At 39.2% G+C, this 14,795-nt stretch overlaps 1 protein-coding gene across 2 annotated transcripts in view; it reads right to left on the reverse strand.

Moving 5' to 3' along the window:
* Positions 1 to 14,795, reverse strand: part of IPO11 (importin 11) — a 196,323-nt gene that overhangs the window by 73,791 nt on the left and 107,737 nt on the right. The window lies entirely within an intron of this gene.

Below are 14,795 nucleotides of genomic sequence, written 5' to 3' on the forward strand. Positions count from 1 at the left end.
TCCAACTCATAGAATACAATAAAGCCTATTTTTGCTCCTAAAGCAGGCATACTTGTCTCTCTATCCAGTTTTCATAACATTATAATTTTCTGCTTCAGAGAACAAAGAAGCTACTTCCAGATACTGTCAGAAGTAGTATAACAGTGACTTTTAGTCAAAAATAGATTAAAAATGTTACATAGCAGACTCTACTAAGAAACAGTATCTGAGAGATATTAAAAAATGCAAAAATGAGTTAATATTAAAAACTACTATAGTTTTATCGGAACTCTGAGAATAGGAAAATGCCAAAAATTTTGAGCGTTATCTCAGCTTTCAAGTGCAAGCATAATAGCACCATTATCCTAAAATATTATTTTGTATAAAAAATGCAAATAATTCATGATAATGAGTATATGTCTAGTACTTAACATCCATTTAATAAATAATAAACTTCCGTTTCTGGGATTTCAAATCATATATGAGGTTTAGCTACAGCAATGCTATATAAAAATAGTCTTAAACATAGGTTATTAGACTGCCAATTTTTAATTCTAGAATTTATATGCTACTAATGACCCCCTGCTGGCATACTAAACTGGCTTAATGTGTAATATATGTTAAATATTTGGATGGTAACTGATTTGTGCTGAATCATTCAATCAAAAACCATTAGGCACAACTGGGGAACAAATAATGATATTATCTTCTTTCAGTTCAAGGAAAGAGAAGAAGCAAATAGATTCCTTTTCAGTGAACCTATAAAGGTAGTGTTGTACGTAACGTAAACTTCAAATTTTCCATAATAAAAAGTTTTAAAAGACTGTGTATTTCTGTAAAGTAAGAATTTAAAACAACTATTTTTTAAAAGCCAGCTGAGATACATGGCTTTGAAAAAAGAGTAAAGCTCTATCACTGTGTAAATTACCTACTTAAGTCTTAAAAAATTTCACTAATGTATTATTTTAAACAAACATTTATTTATCAGTAGAAGAAATGTTCAAAGGAGGAGTTCCTTAGTGGACTGTTTTCCCCAAAGGGAGATTATATAATTAGATAAAAACAGCCAACACTTGTACTGGCTGATTATATGTTAGGCAATGTTTTAAGTGGTCTATACATATAAGGTTATGCAATCCTTACCTCAACCCTAGGAAGTCGGTAAAGTTTTTCTCCTTATTTGACAGATCAAAAGTGAGGATTAGAGATTAACTTGCTCACCTCACCCAGGTGTGAGGTAGCAGAGACAATATTCTAATTGTAGCAGTTTTGCTTAAGTCATCTGTTAAGTTACACTACACCAAGAAAATAACTGGGGGAGGAGCCAAGATGGCGGAGGAGTAGGACGGGGAGACCGCTTTCTCTCCTACAAATTCATCAAAAGAATAACTGAACGCAGAGCAAACTTCGCAAAACAACTTCTGATCGTTAGCTGAGGTCATCAGGCGCCCAGAAAAGCAGCCCATTGTCTTCGAAAGGAGGTAGGACAAAATATAAAAGATAAAAAGTGAGACAAAAGAGCTAAGGACGGAGACCCGTCCTGGGAAGGGAATCTTAGGCGGCATTGCTTGGGGTAGGGTCCGGGCCTGAGTGCCCTGAGGACAATCGGAGGGAGCTTCTGTGAGTTGCCAACATGAACTGTGGGAGACCAAAAGAGAGAGAGTAAATTAACCGGCCCGAACACACTGCCGGCCGTTCGCAGAACAAAGAGACCGAGAGGGTCCAGAGAGGAGCTCGCAGGCTGCGGACCGGCCCAGCTCCGCCGGAGGCAGGAGGCGGGGGGAGGGGAAGGTCGCGGCGAGACCCAGGGCGCAGGCACCCGACCGGCGCGGGCGGGGACTGGGGCTGGGGACGCGGAGGGCAGAAGGCGCGCGCACCCGACTGGCGCCAGCGGAAACTGAGACTGAGTCCGCGGAAGGGAGGGGGCGCGCCACACCTGGGGAGAGTGCGCCCACCAAGCCCCTCGCTGCCTGGACCGCTCTGACGGGGAAGGCACAGAGAGCAGGCGCAGCTTTTCCTTCCGCGCTTTTGTGGAACACCCGAGGGTTGGAACCTCGCGCAGCGCGGGGCGCACTCCATATAGAACAGCCGGAAGCCTGAGCGGCGCAGACGGAGAGGGCAGGGTCGGCCCCTCCCGGCAGCCCCAGCCCATCCCCGCGGCGCAAGCCCCGCGGCGCAAGCCCCTCCCCGCAGAGCGACGGAACTAGCTACCTGAATAAGAGTCCACCTCCGCCCGCCTGTGTCAGGGCGGAAATGAGGCTCTGAAGAAACCGGCAAACAGAAGCCAAATAAACAAAGGGAACCGCTCCAGAAGGGACTGGTGCAACAGATTAAAATCCCTCTAGGAAACATTGACTACACCGGAGGAGCCTGTAGATATCGAGAAGCGTAAGCTGGAACGAGGAGCTATCTGAAACTGAGCCGAACCCACACTGACCGCAACAGCTCCAGAGAAACTCCTAGATATAATTTTACTTTTTTCTCTTTTTTTATTTTTTTTTTTATTTTTTTAAATTTTTTTCTTTTTTTTCTTTTTTCGTTTTTCTCTTTTATTTTCCTTTAAAATCCCCTATTACTCTCCCATTACTCCTTAACTTTCATTTCCATAGACTTTTACGATTTTTTAATTAGGGGGAAAAAAAAAATTTTTTTTTTCTTTTTTTTTTTCTTTTTCTTTCTTTTTTTTTCTTTTTTTTTTCTTTCCTTTTTCTCTTCTATTTTCTATTTTTCTTTTTCTCTTATTTCTTTTAAAGTCCTCTAGTACTCCTCTACTACTCCTTAATTTTCATTTTCAATACACTATAACCTTACAAAAAAAAAAAAAGAAGAGAAGCCCTATTTTTAAACCGAAGATTATTCTCTCCCAATCTTGACTCTCTGTTTTCTACCTCAGAACACCTCTATTTCCTCCTTTCCCCTTCTCTTCCCAATCCAATTCTGTGAATCTTTGTAGGTGACTGGGCTACAGAGAACATTCTGGGAACAGACAGCTGCGTAGATCTGTCTCTCTCCTCTTGAGTCCCCCTTTTTTTCTCCTCCTGTTCATCTGTATCTCCCTCCTCCCTCTCCTCTTCTTCATGTGACTCTGTGAACCTCTCTGGGTGTCCCTAACGGGGGAGAATCTTTTAGCCATTAACCTAGAAGTTTTCTTATCAGGGCTGTATAGTTGGAGAAGTCCTGAGACTACAGGAAGAATAAAACTGAAATCCAGAGGCAGGAGACTTAAGCCCAAAACCTGAGAACACCAGAAAACTCCTGACTACAAGGAACTTTAAGTAATAAGTGACTGTCCAAAAGCCTCCATACCTACACTGAAACCAACCACCACACAAGAGCCAATAAGTTTTAGAGTAAGACATACCACGCAAATTCTCCAGCAACGCAGGAACATAGCCCTGAGCATCAATACACAGGCTGCCCAAGGTCACACCTAACACATAGACCCATCTCAAAACTCATTACTGGGCACTCCATTGCTCTCCAAAGAGAAGAAATCAAGTTCCACACACCAGAACACTGATGCAAGCTTCCCTAACCAGGAAATCTCGACAAGCCAATCGTCAAACCCCACCCACTGGGTTAATCCTCCACAACAAAAAGGAACCACAGACCTCCAGAATACAGAAAGCCCACTCCAGATACAGCAATCTAAACAAGATGAAAAGGCAAAGAAATACCCAACAGGTAAAGGAACATGAAAAATGCCCACCAAGTCAAACAAAAGAGGAGGAGATAGGGAATCTACCTGAAAAAGAATTTAGAATAATGATAATAAAAATGATCCAAAATCTTGAAAACAAAATGGAGTTACAGATAAATAGCCTGGAAACAAAGATTGAAAAGATTCAAGAACTGTTTAATAAAGACCTAGAAGAAATAAAAAAGAGTCAATTACAAATGAATAATGCAATGAATGAGATCAAAAACACTTTGGAGGGAACCAAGAGTAGAATAACGGAGGCAGAAGATAGGATAAGTGAGGTAGAAGATAAAATGGTGGAAATAAATGAAGCAGAGAGGAAAAAAGAAAAAAGGATCAAAAGAAATGAGGACAACCTCAGGGACCTCTGGGACACTGTGAAACGCCCCAACATTCGAATCATAGGAGTTCCAGAAGAAGAAGACAAAAAGAAAGGCCATGAGAAAATACTCGAGGAGATAATAGCTGAAAACTTCCCTAAAATGCGGAAGGAAATAGCCACCCAAGTCCAAGAAACCCAGAGAGTCCCAAACAGGATAAACCCAAGGCGAAACACCCCAAGACACATATTAATCAAATTAACAAAGATCAAACACAAAGAACAAATATTAAAAGCAGCAAGGGAAAAACAACAAATAACACACAAAGGGATTCCCATAAGGATAACAGCTGATCTATCAATAGAAACCCTCCAGGCCAGAAGGGAATGGCAGGACGTACTGAAAGTAATGAAAGAGAATAACCTACAACCTAGATTACTGTACCCAGCAAGGATCTCATTCAGATATGAAGGAGAATTCAAAAGCTTTACAGATAAGCAAAAGCTGAGAGAATTCAGCACCACCAAACCAGCTCTTCAACAAATGCTAAAGGATCTTCTCTAGACAGGAAATGCAGAAAGGCTGTACAAACGTGAACCCAAAACAACAAAGTAAATGGCAACGGGACCACACCTATCAATAATTACCCTAAATGTAAATGGGTTGAATGCCCCAACCAAAAGACAAAGATTGGCTGAATGGATACAAAAACAAGACCCCTATATATGCTGTCTACAAGAGACCCACCTCAAAACAAGAGACACATACAGACTAAAAGTGAAGGGCTGGAAAAAAATATTTCATGCAAACGGAGGCCAAAAGAAAGCAGGAGTCGCAATACTCATATCAGATAAAATAGACTTTCAAATAAAGGAAGTGAAAAGAGACAAAGAAGGACACTACATAATGATCAAAGGATCAATCAAAAAAGAAGATATAACAATTATAAATATATATGCACCCAACATAGGAGCACCGCAATATGTACGGCAAACACTAACGAGTATGAAAGAGGAAATTAATAGTAACACAATAATAGTGGGAGACTTTAATACCCCACTCACAACTATGGATAGATCAACTAAACAGAAAATTAACAAGGAAACACAAACCTTAAATGACACAATGGACCAGCTAGACCTAATTGATATCTATAGGACATTTCACCCCAAAACAATCAACTTCACCTTTTTCTCAAGTGCACACGGAACATTCTCCAGAATAGATCACATCCTGGGCCATAAATCTGGTCTTGGAAAATTCAAAAAAATTGAAATCATTCCAGTCATCTTTTCTGACCACAGTGCAGTAAGATTAGATCTCAATTACAGGGAAAAAATTGTTAAAACTTCAAACATATGGAGGCTAAATAACACGCTTCTGAATAACCAACAAATCATAGAAGAAATCAAAAAAGAAATCAAAATATGTATAGAAATGAATGAAAATGTAAACACAACAACCCAAAACCTATGGGACACTGTAAAAGCAGTGCTAAGGGGAAGGTTCATAGCATTACAGGCTTACATCAAGAAACAGGAAAAAAACCAATTAAATAACCTAACTCTACACCTAAAGCAATTAGAGAAGGAAGAAATGAAGAACCCCAGAGTTAGCAGAAGGAAAGAAATCTTAAAAATCAGGGCAGAAATAAATGCAAAAGAAACTAAAGAGACCATAGCAAAAATCAACAAAGCTAAAAGCTGGTTTTTTGAAAAAATAAACAAAATTGACAAACCATTAGCAAGACTCATTAAGAAACAAAGAGAGAAAAACCAAATTAACAAAATTAGAAATGAAAATGGAGAGATCACAACAGACAACACTGAAATACAAAGGATCATAAGAGACTACTACCAGCAGCTCTATGCCAATAAAATGGACAACTTGGATGAAATGGACAAATTCTTAGAAAAGTATAACTTTCCAAAACTGAACCAGGAAGAAATAGAAGATCTTAACAGACCCATCACAAGCAAGGAAATCGAAACTGTCATCAAAAATCTTCCAGCAAACAAAAGCCCAGGACCAGATGGCTTCACAGCTGAATTCTACCAAAAATTTAGAGAAGAGCTAACACCTATCTTACTCAAACTCTTCCAGAAAATTGCAGAAGAAGGTAAGCTTCCAAACTCATTCTATGAGGCCACCATCACCCTAATTCCAAAACCAGACAAAGATGCCACAAAAAAAGAAAACTACAGGCCAATATCACTGATGAACATAGATGCAAAAATCCTTAACAAAATTCTAGCAAACAGAATCCAACAACATATTAAAACATACACCATGACCAAGTGGGCTTTATCCCAGGAATGCAAGGATTCTTTAATATCCGCAAATCAATCAATGTAATACACCACATTAACAAATTGAAAGATAAAAACCATATGATTATCTCAATAGATGCAGAGAAAGCCTTTGACAAAATTCAACACTCATTTATGATTAAAACTCTCCAAAAAGCAGGAATAGAAGGAACATACCTCAACATAATAAAAGCTATATATGACAAACCCACAGCAAGCATCACCCTCAATGGTGAAAAATTGAAGGCATTTCCCCTGAAATCAGGAACAATACAAGGGTGCCCACTCTCACCACTACTATTCAACATAGTGTTGGAAGTTCTGGCCACAGCAATCAGAGCAGAAAAAGAAGTAAAAGGAATCCAGATAGGAAAAGAAGAAGTAAAACTCTCACTGTTTGCAGATGACATGATCCTCTACATAGAAAACCCTAAAGACTCTACCAGAAAATTACTAGAGCTAATCAATGAATATAGTAAAGTTGCAGGATATAAAATTAACACACAGAAATCCCTTGCATTCCTATATACTAACAATGAAAAAACAGACAGAGAAATTAAGGAAACAATACCATTCACCATTGCAACAAAAAGAATAAAATACTTAGGAGTATATCTACCTAAAGAAACAAAGGACCTATACATAGAAAACTATAAAACACTGATGAAAGAAATCAAAGAGGACACAAACAGATGGAGAAACATACCATGTTCATGGATTGGAAGAATTAATATTGTCAAAATGGCTATTCTACCCAAAGCAGTCTATAGATTCAATGCAATCCCTATCAAGCTACCAACAGTATTTTTCACAGAACTAGACCAAAGAATTTCACAATTTGTATGGAAATACAAAAAACCTCGAATAGCCAAAGTAATCTTGAGAAAGAAGAATGGAGCTGGAGGAATCAACCTGCCTGACTTCAGACTCTACTACAAAGCCACAGTCATCAAGACAGTATGGTACTGGCACAAAGACAGAAATATAGATCAATGGAACAGAATAGAAAGCCCAGAGATAAATCCACGAATCTATGGACACCTTATCTTTGACAAAGGAGGCAAGGATATACAATGGAAAAAAGACAACCTCTTTAACAAGTGGTGCTGGGAAAACTGGTCAACCACTTGTAAAAGAATGAAACTAGAACACTTTCTAACACCATACACGAAAATAAACTCAAAATGGATTAAAGATCTAAATGTAAGACCAGAAACTATAAAACTCCTAGAGGAGAACATAGGCAAAACACTCTCCGACATAAATCAAAGCAAGATCCTCTATGACCCACCTCCCAGAATATTGGAAATAAAAGCAAAACTAAACAAATGGGACCTAATGAAATTTAAAAGCTTTTGCACTACAAAGGAAACTATAAGTAAGGTGAAAAGACAGCCCTCAGATTGGGAGAAAATAATAGCAAATGAAGAAACAGATAAAGGATTAATCTCAAAAATATACAAGCAACTCCTGAAGCTCAATTCCAGAAAAATAAATGACCCAATCAAAAAATGGGCCAAAGAACTAAACAGACATTTCTCCAAAGAAGACATACAGATGGCTAACAAACACATGAAAAGATGCTCAACATCACTCATTATTAGAGAAATACAAATCAAAACCACAATGAGGTACCATTACACGCCAGTCAGGATGGCTGCTATCCAAAAGTCTACAAGCAATAAATGCTGGAGAGGGTGTGGAGAAAAGGGAACCCTCTTACACTGTTGGTGGGAATGCAAACTAGTACAGCCGCTATGGAGAACAGTGTGGAGATTTCTTAAAAAACTGGAAATAGAACTGCCATATGACCCAGCAATCCCACTTCTGGGCATACACACTGAGGAAACCAGATCTGAAAGAGACACGTGCACCCCAATGTTCATCGCAGCACTGTTTATAATAGCCAGGACATGGAAGCAACCTAGATGCCCATCAGCAGATGAATGGATAAGGAAGCTGTGGTACATATACACCATGGAATATTACTCAGCCATTAAAAAGAATTCATTTGAACCAGTCCTAATGAGATGGATGAAGCTGGAGCCCATTATACAGAGTGAAGTAAGCCAGAAAGATAAAGAACATTACAGCATACTGACACATGTATATGGAATTTAGAAAGGTGATAACGATAACCCTATATGCAGAACAGAAAAAGAGACACAGAAATACAGAACAGACTTTTGAACTTTGTGGGAGAATGTGAGGGTGGGATATTTCAAAAGAACAGCATGTATCCTATCTATGGTGAAACAGATCACCAGCCCAGGTGGGATGCACGAGACAAGTGCTCCGGCCTGGTGCACTGGGAAGACCCAGAGGAATCGGGTGGAGAGGGAGGTGGGAGGGGAGATCGGGATTGGGAATACATGTAAATCCATGGCTGATTCATATCAATGTATGACAAAACCCACTGGAAAAAAAAAAAAAGAAAAAAAAAAAAAAAGAAAATAACTTAAACAGTAAGAGAAAATAGTCTCCTTAGGACATATCCTAAAAACTTGCCTCACTATTCAAATAAATTTCACAATCTCATTCTGTATGACAGAACAAGCTGTCTTCAACAATTACTTAACTAATAATATTGCAGAAAAGCAGGAGGAAAAATCTATTTAAATTTTTTCTGGTAGGTGTTTAAACATAGGAAAAATTCTAAGTTTTTCATCACTTAGAATTTATAGATTATAATTTAACACAAGAATTTCAGATAATGGTAATTACAGATTATTAAAATCATATAGCATAACACCTTTTAGAATAAATAAGAGAATTTAAGTCCAGAATGTACTCAAGAATGTGTAAGTAGCAGAGCTGGGGGTACAAAACGAAGACACTGGTCAAGGAGAAAATAACATTCCACATGCAGTTATTATTTACTAAACTTAGGCTCATGGAAAAGCTTACAGTCAAGAAAAGAAAGATAAAACACACACACTGAAAAATCTACAAAAGCAACATCAAAATGACAAGGCAACTTTCTCTCAAATATCTATCACTCCCACATTACCAATCAGTTATTTCTCAAACAGAATTAAGTTCAAAGTATCAATTCCTTGTATCTCTACTTTCAGAGAAGAAATTATCACTGAGGCAAAAGATGAAGCTCAGATTCTGTAAGACACATGGAATCCTCAACATAATCAGTTTGGTAAGAGAGTAAGTGCAATAAAAATTCACAAAAACATTTCAGCAAACAACAGGACAAATGTTACTTGGCTTGTAAGCTTTAGGGCTAGAATACTTTGAAATTAGTAGAAGTGAGGCTGACAGACACATGGTGGCAAATAGGCCTCACGTATCTGGGGTCAAGACCAGTCACACACAGATTATTACTCCTTCAGGGCCCAGAAGCTTCTCAGGAACAAGGGCCTATGCTTCCATCCTTTATCCTCTACTCTAAATAAGAAACCAAATCCATCCTTTATCCTCTACTCTAAATAAGAAACCAAAGAACCTATGAAATTAAAACCAAAGAGTCCTGCTGTATTTTCATTCTATATTTACCCACTTCCTAGCTTACAATACTATGATTTCGGATTTAAGTTTCCATTGTGATTTCAAGCATAAAACGCCAAATCAGAGAGTGTGCTGAAGAATGTAATGGGTTAGAGAAATAATCTTTCTGGGAAAAATCAGAATTAACCAAAGAACTTTTTATTTCAAGCCTTGTTAAAAGCCTTTCTGCAAGAAATCTCTCAGAAGTCTCCAATGACACTTTAATTGAATCACTCTTAAATATCAACCTAAAAAAAAATATCAACCTAAACATCAATAAGATATAATTCATTTAAGAATGAATACTGAAGGGCCTCCCTGGTGGTTTGGTGGTGGGGAGAGAGGTGAGCCTGCCAATTCAGGAGAGCCAGGAAGATCTTTGCAGGTATAATTAAGATGGAGTAATTAGGGTAGGCCCCATCCCTGGTGGTTCAGAGGGTGAAGAATCTGCCTGCAATAGGGGACACCCAGGTTCGATCCCTGCATCAGGAAGATCCCCTGGAGAAGGAACTGGCAACCCACTCCAGTATTCTTGCCTGGGAAACCCCATGGACAGAGGAGCCTGGCAGGATACAGTCCGTGGGGGTGCAAGAGTTAGACACATCTGAGCGAGTTACACACACTTAAGTCATTATGACTGGTGCCCTTATAAGGAGAGAAGACAGAGATATAAGGAGAAGGTCATGCGACAACCGAGGCAAAGACTGGAGTGACGCATGTTGAAGCGAAGGAAGTCAGAAACTGCTGCTAACTACCAGAAGCTAAGAAAAAGGCAAGGAACAGATTTTCCTCTAGAGTCCTCAGAGACAGTGTGGCCCTATGAGCACCGTGATTTCCGACTTCTAGTTCCTAGGACTCTGTGGGAAAGATAATCACTATAAATATTATAGATTAGTTCCCGTTGTTATAAACCACTCAGATTGCAGTACTTTGTTATGCTAGCCCTAGGAAACAAATATCATTCTTAATGATATCATCATTTTCTCATTGCTTTACAATTTAACACTTCAGTAATTTGGCATATGAACCTCTCCAATTTATCGATACTAAAGGTTTTAAATAACACCATTATCCCCACCCTCAACAGATAATTCTCACAATAGTCCCTCCTGTTCTTGTTCACGTCTCTGCAGTATCTAATACTGTATTAATCTAATTTACCCTGCTAGGATTGCCAGATTTAGCAAATAAAAATACTATGTTTTATCAGCAACCCTAACCCAACCAAACAGTTAAGACTCAGTTCCCATCTCAACTCGCTCTCTCTGAAAAATGTTCTCTGCAAAATGTTGGGTTGGAAGATCACTTCTGTATTCCCAGAGGAACATAAAGCGAATAGACAGCAATGTGGTTAAAGCGTCTGCCTGCAATGCGGGAGACCTGGGTTCGATCCCTGGGTCAGGAAGATCCCCTGGAGAAGGAAATGGCAACCCACTCCAGTATTCTTGCCTGGAGAATCCCATGAACCAAGGAGCCTGGTGGGCTACAGTCCGTGGCATCACCAAGAGTCAGACATGACTGAGTGACTTAACTTTCTAACTTTCATAGCAGAAAGTGCTCATGAAAATCACCTGGGGAACTTTTTAAAAAAGAAATCCTAACATCTTATGTCAAATATGTACTCAAATTTTCAAAAAATTCACCAGGTAATCTGAGATACCTCTAATCCAAAACTATGTAACACACTAAATATGGGCTGCCTGTTTACCAGCTTCCAGCCCCGAAAAGAATGACTACTCAAAAGCAGAAACTGTGCTTTTCCCATCACATGGGCTTAGAAGAATGCACTGAAGACCAACAGCAGGGGTTGGCAGACAATGCTGCTGGGCCAGATCCAAACAACTGCATGATTTTGTTGGATACATGTAGTCTATGCCTGCTTTCAATCCACAACAACAGATATAAACAGTTTAGACAAAAACGCTATGGCCCACAAAACCTGAAACATGTACTATACAAAAAGTTTGCTGACACCTGACTCACATGGTCAGTTGAAGCTGAAGTTTAATGGTTCTATGAAGACCTACCTGACCATCTAGAACTAACACCCAAAAAGATGTCCCTTTCATTACAGGGGACTAGAATGCAAAAGTAGGAAGTCAAGAAATACCTGGAGTAACAGGAAAATTTGGCCTTGGAGTACAGAATGAAACTGGGCAAAGGCTAACAGAGTTTTGCCAAGAGAATGCACTGGTCATAGCAATCACCCTCTTCCAACAACACAAGAGAAGACTCTACACATGGACATCATCAGATGATCAATACTGAAATCAGACTGATTATATTCTTTGCAGCCAAAAATGAAGAAGCTCTATACAGTCAGCAAAAACAAGACCATGAGCTGATTGTGGCTCAGATCATTAACTCCTTATTGCCAAATTCAGACTTAAATTGAAGAAAGTAAGGAAAACCACTAGACCATTCAGGTATGACCTAAATCAAATCCCTTATGATTATACAATGGAAGTGACAAACAGATTGAAGGGATTAGATCTGATAAAGTGCCTGAAGAACTATGGACAGAGATTCCTGACATTGTGCAGGAGGCAGTGATAAAGACCATCCCCAAGAAAAAGGCAAAATGGTTGTCTGAGGAGGCCTTACAAATAGCTGTAAAAAGAAGAGAATTGAAAAGCAAAGGAGAAAAGGAAAAATATACCCATTTGAAAGCAGAGTTCCAAAGAATAGCAAGGAGAGATAAGAACGCCTTCCTCAGTGATCAATGCAAAGAAACAGAGGAAAACAATAGAATGGGAAAGACTAGAGATCTCTTCAAGAAAATTAGAGATACCAAGGGAACTTTTCATGCAAAGATGGGCACAATAAAGGACAGAAATGGTATCGACCTAACAGAAGCAGAAGGTATTAAGAAGAGGCGGCAAGAATACACAGAAGAACTATACAAGAAAGATCTTCATGACCCAGATAATCACGATTGTGTGATCACTCAAATAGAGCCAGACATCCTAGAATGCGAAGTCAAGTGGCCCTTAGGAAGAAGCATCACTAAGAACAAAGCTAGTGGAGGTGATGGAATTCCAGTTGAGCTATTTCAAATCCTAAAAGATGATGCTGTGAAAGTGCTGCACTCAATATGCCAGCAAATTCGGAAAACTCAGCAGTGCCACAGGATTGGAAAAGGTCAGTTTTCATTTGAATCACAAAGAAAGGCAATGCCAAAGAATGCTCAAAGTACTGCACTCATCTCACACGCTAGCAAAGTAATGCTCAAATTTCTCCAAGCCAGGCTTCAACAGTACATGAACTGTGAACTTCCAGATGTTCAAGCTGGATTTAGAAAAGGGAGAAGAACCAGAGATCAAATTGCCAACATCTGCTGGATCATCATAAAAGCAAGAGAGTTCCAGAAAAACATCTATTTCTGCTTTATTGACTACGCCAAAGTCTTTTACTGTGTGGACCATGACAAACTGTGGAAAATTCTTCAAGAGATGGGAATACCAGACCACCTGACCTGCCTCTTGAGAAATCTGTATGCAGGTCAAGAAGCAACACTTAGAACTGGACATGGAACAACAGACTGGTTCCAAATAGGAAAAGGAGTACGTCAAGGCTATATATTGTCACCCTGCTTATTTAACTTATATACAGTACAGCATGGGAAATGCTGGACTGGATGAAGCACAAGCTAGAACCAGGAGAAATATCAATAACCTCAGATATGCAGATGACACCACCCTTATGGCAGAAAGTGAAGAAGAACTAAAGAGCCTCTTGATGAAAGTGAAAGAGGAGAGTAAAAAAGTTGGCTTAAAGCTCAACATTCAGAAAACTAAGATCATGGCATCCTGGTCCCATCACTTATTGGCAAATAGATGGGGAAACAGTAGAAACAGTGGCTGACTTTATTTTGAGGAGCTCCAAAATCATTGCAGATGGTGATTGCAGCCATGAAATTAAAAGATGCTTACTCCCTAGAAGGAAAGTTATGACCAACGTAGGCAGCATATTAAAATGCAGAGACATGACTTTGCCAACAAAGGTCTGTCTAATCAAGGCTATGGTTTTTCCAGTGGTCATGTATGGATGTGAGAGTTGGACTATAAAGAAAGCTGAGCACCGAAGAATTGATGCTTTTGAACTGTGGTGTTGGAGAAGACTCTTGAGAGTCCCTTGGAGATCCAACCAGTCCATCCTAAAGGAAATCAGTCCTGAATATTCATTGGAAGGACTGATGCTGAAGCTGTAACTACAGTACTTTGGCCACCTGATGGGAAGAACTGACTCACTGGGAAAGACTGAAGGCAGGAGGAGAATGGGACGACAGAGGATGAGATGGTGGGATGGCATCACTGACTCAATGGACATGAATATGAGTAAACTCCAGGAGTTGGTAATGGATAGGGAGGCCTGGCGTGCTGCAGTCCATGGGGTCGCCAAGAGTCGGACATGATTGAGTGACTGAACTCAACTGATCCACATGGTGAAACTGAATAATCAGCAGTGATATTAAATGCAGCCATTTGAAAATCAAATTAACATCCATGCTAACACAGATACCTGCAGCTTTATACGTGCATTTAAGTGTATAATAAATATCTGAAGAACAGCACATTAAATAGTGTGATGCTTGAATAAGTTCCAATGGTTGGTTAATATGGAAGAAAACTTTACTATCTATACAAACTAATACCCACTTAGTTTCCCAAAATATACTATGGATTGCTGCTTTGATTACTGTGGTTAATGCATTTCTAACAATCAACCTTTCTGGGAAAACACATTTTCATTTCATTGGGAGGAAATCAAATAGCTTTTAGGATCTAAAGCCAGGACTTTCACATAAAAAAAATGCTACTTGGTTATGTTAAAATAATACTTCACCCAACCAGCTCTCATATCTGACTTAAAACATAGCTAAGAAATTAGAAACAAAAAAATAGAGGCTTTTAACAAGTACACCTTCTCAGAAAGTTCCATACAAAGTAAGTGTGTATGAACCACACATATACATGTAAAGATATATTA

This window comes from Dama dama, chromosome 25, assembly GCF_033118175.1.
Source record: "Dama dama isolate Ldn47 chromosome 25, ASM3311817v1, whole genome shotgun sequence".
In the NCBI taxonomy this organism is placed as follows: Eukaryota; Metazoa; Chordata; class Mammalia; order Artiodactyla; family Cervidae; genus Dama; species Dama dama.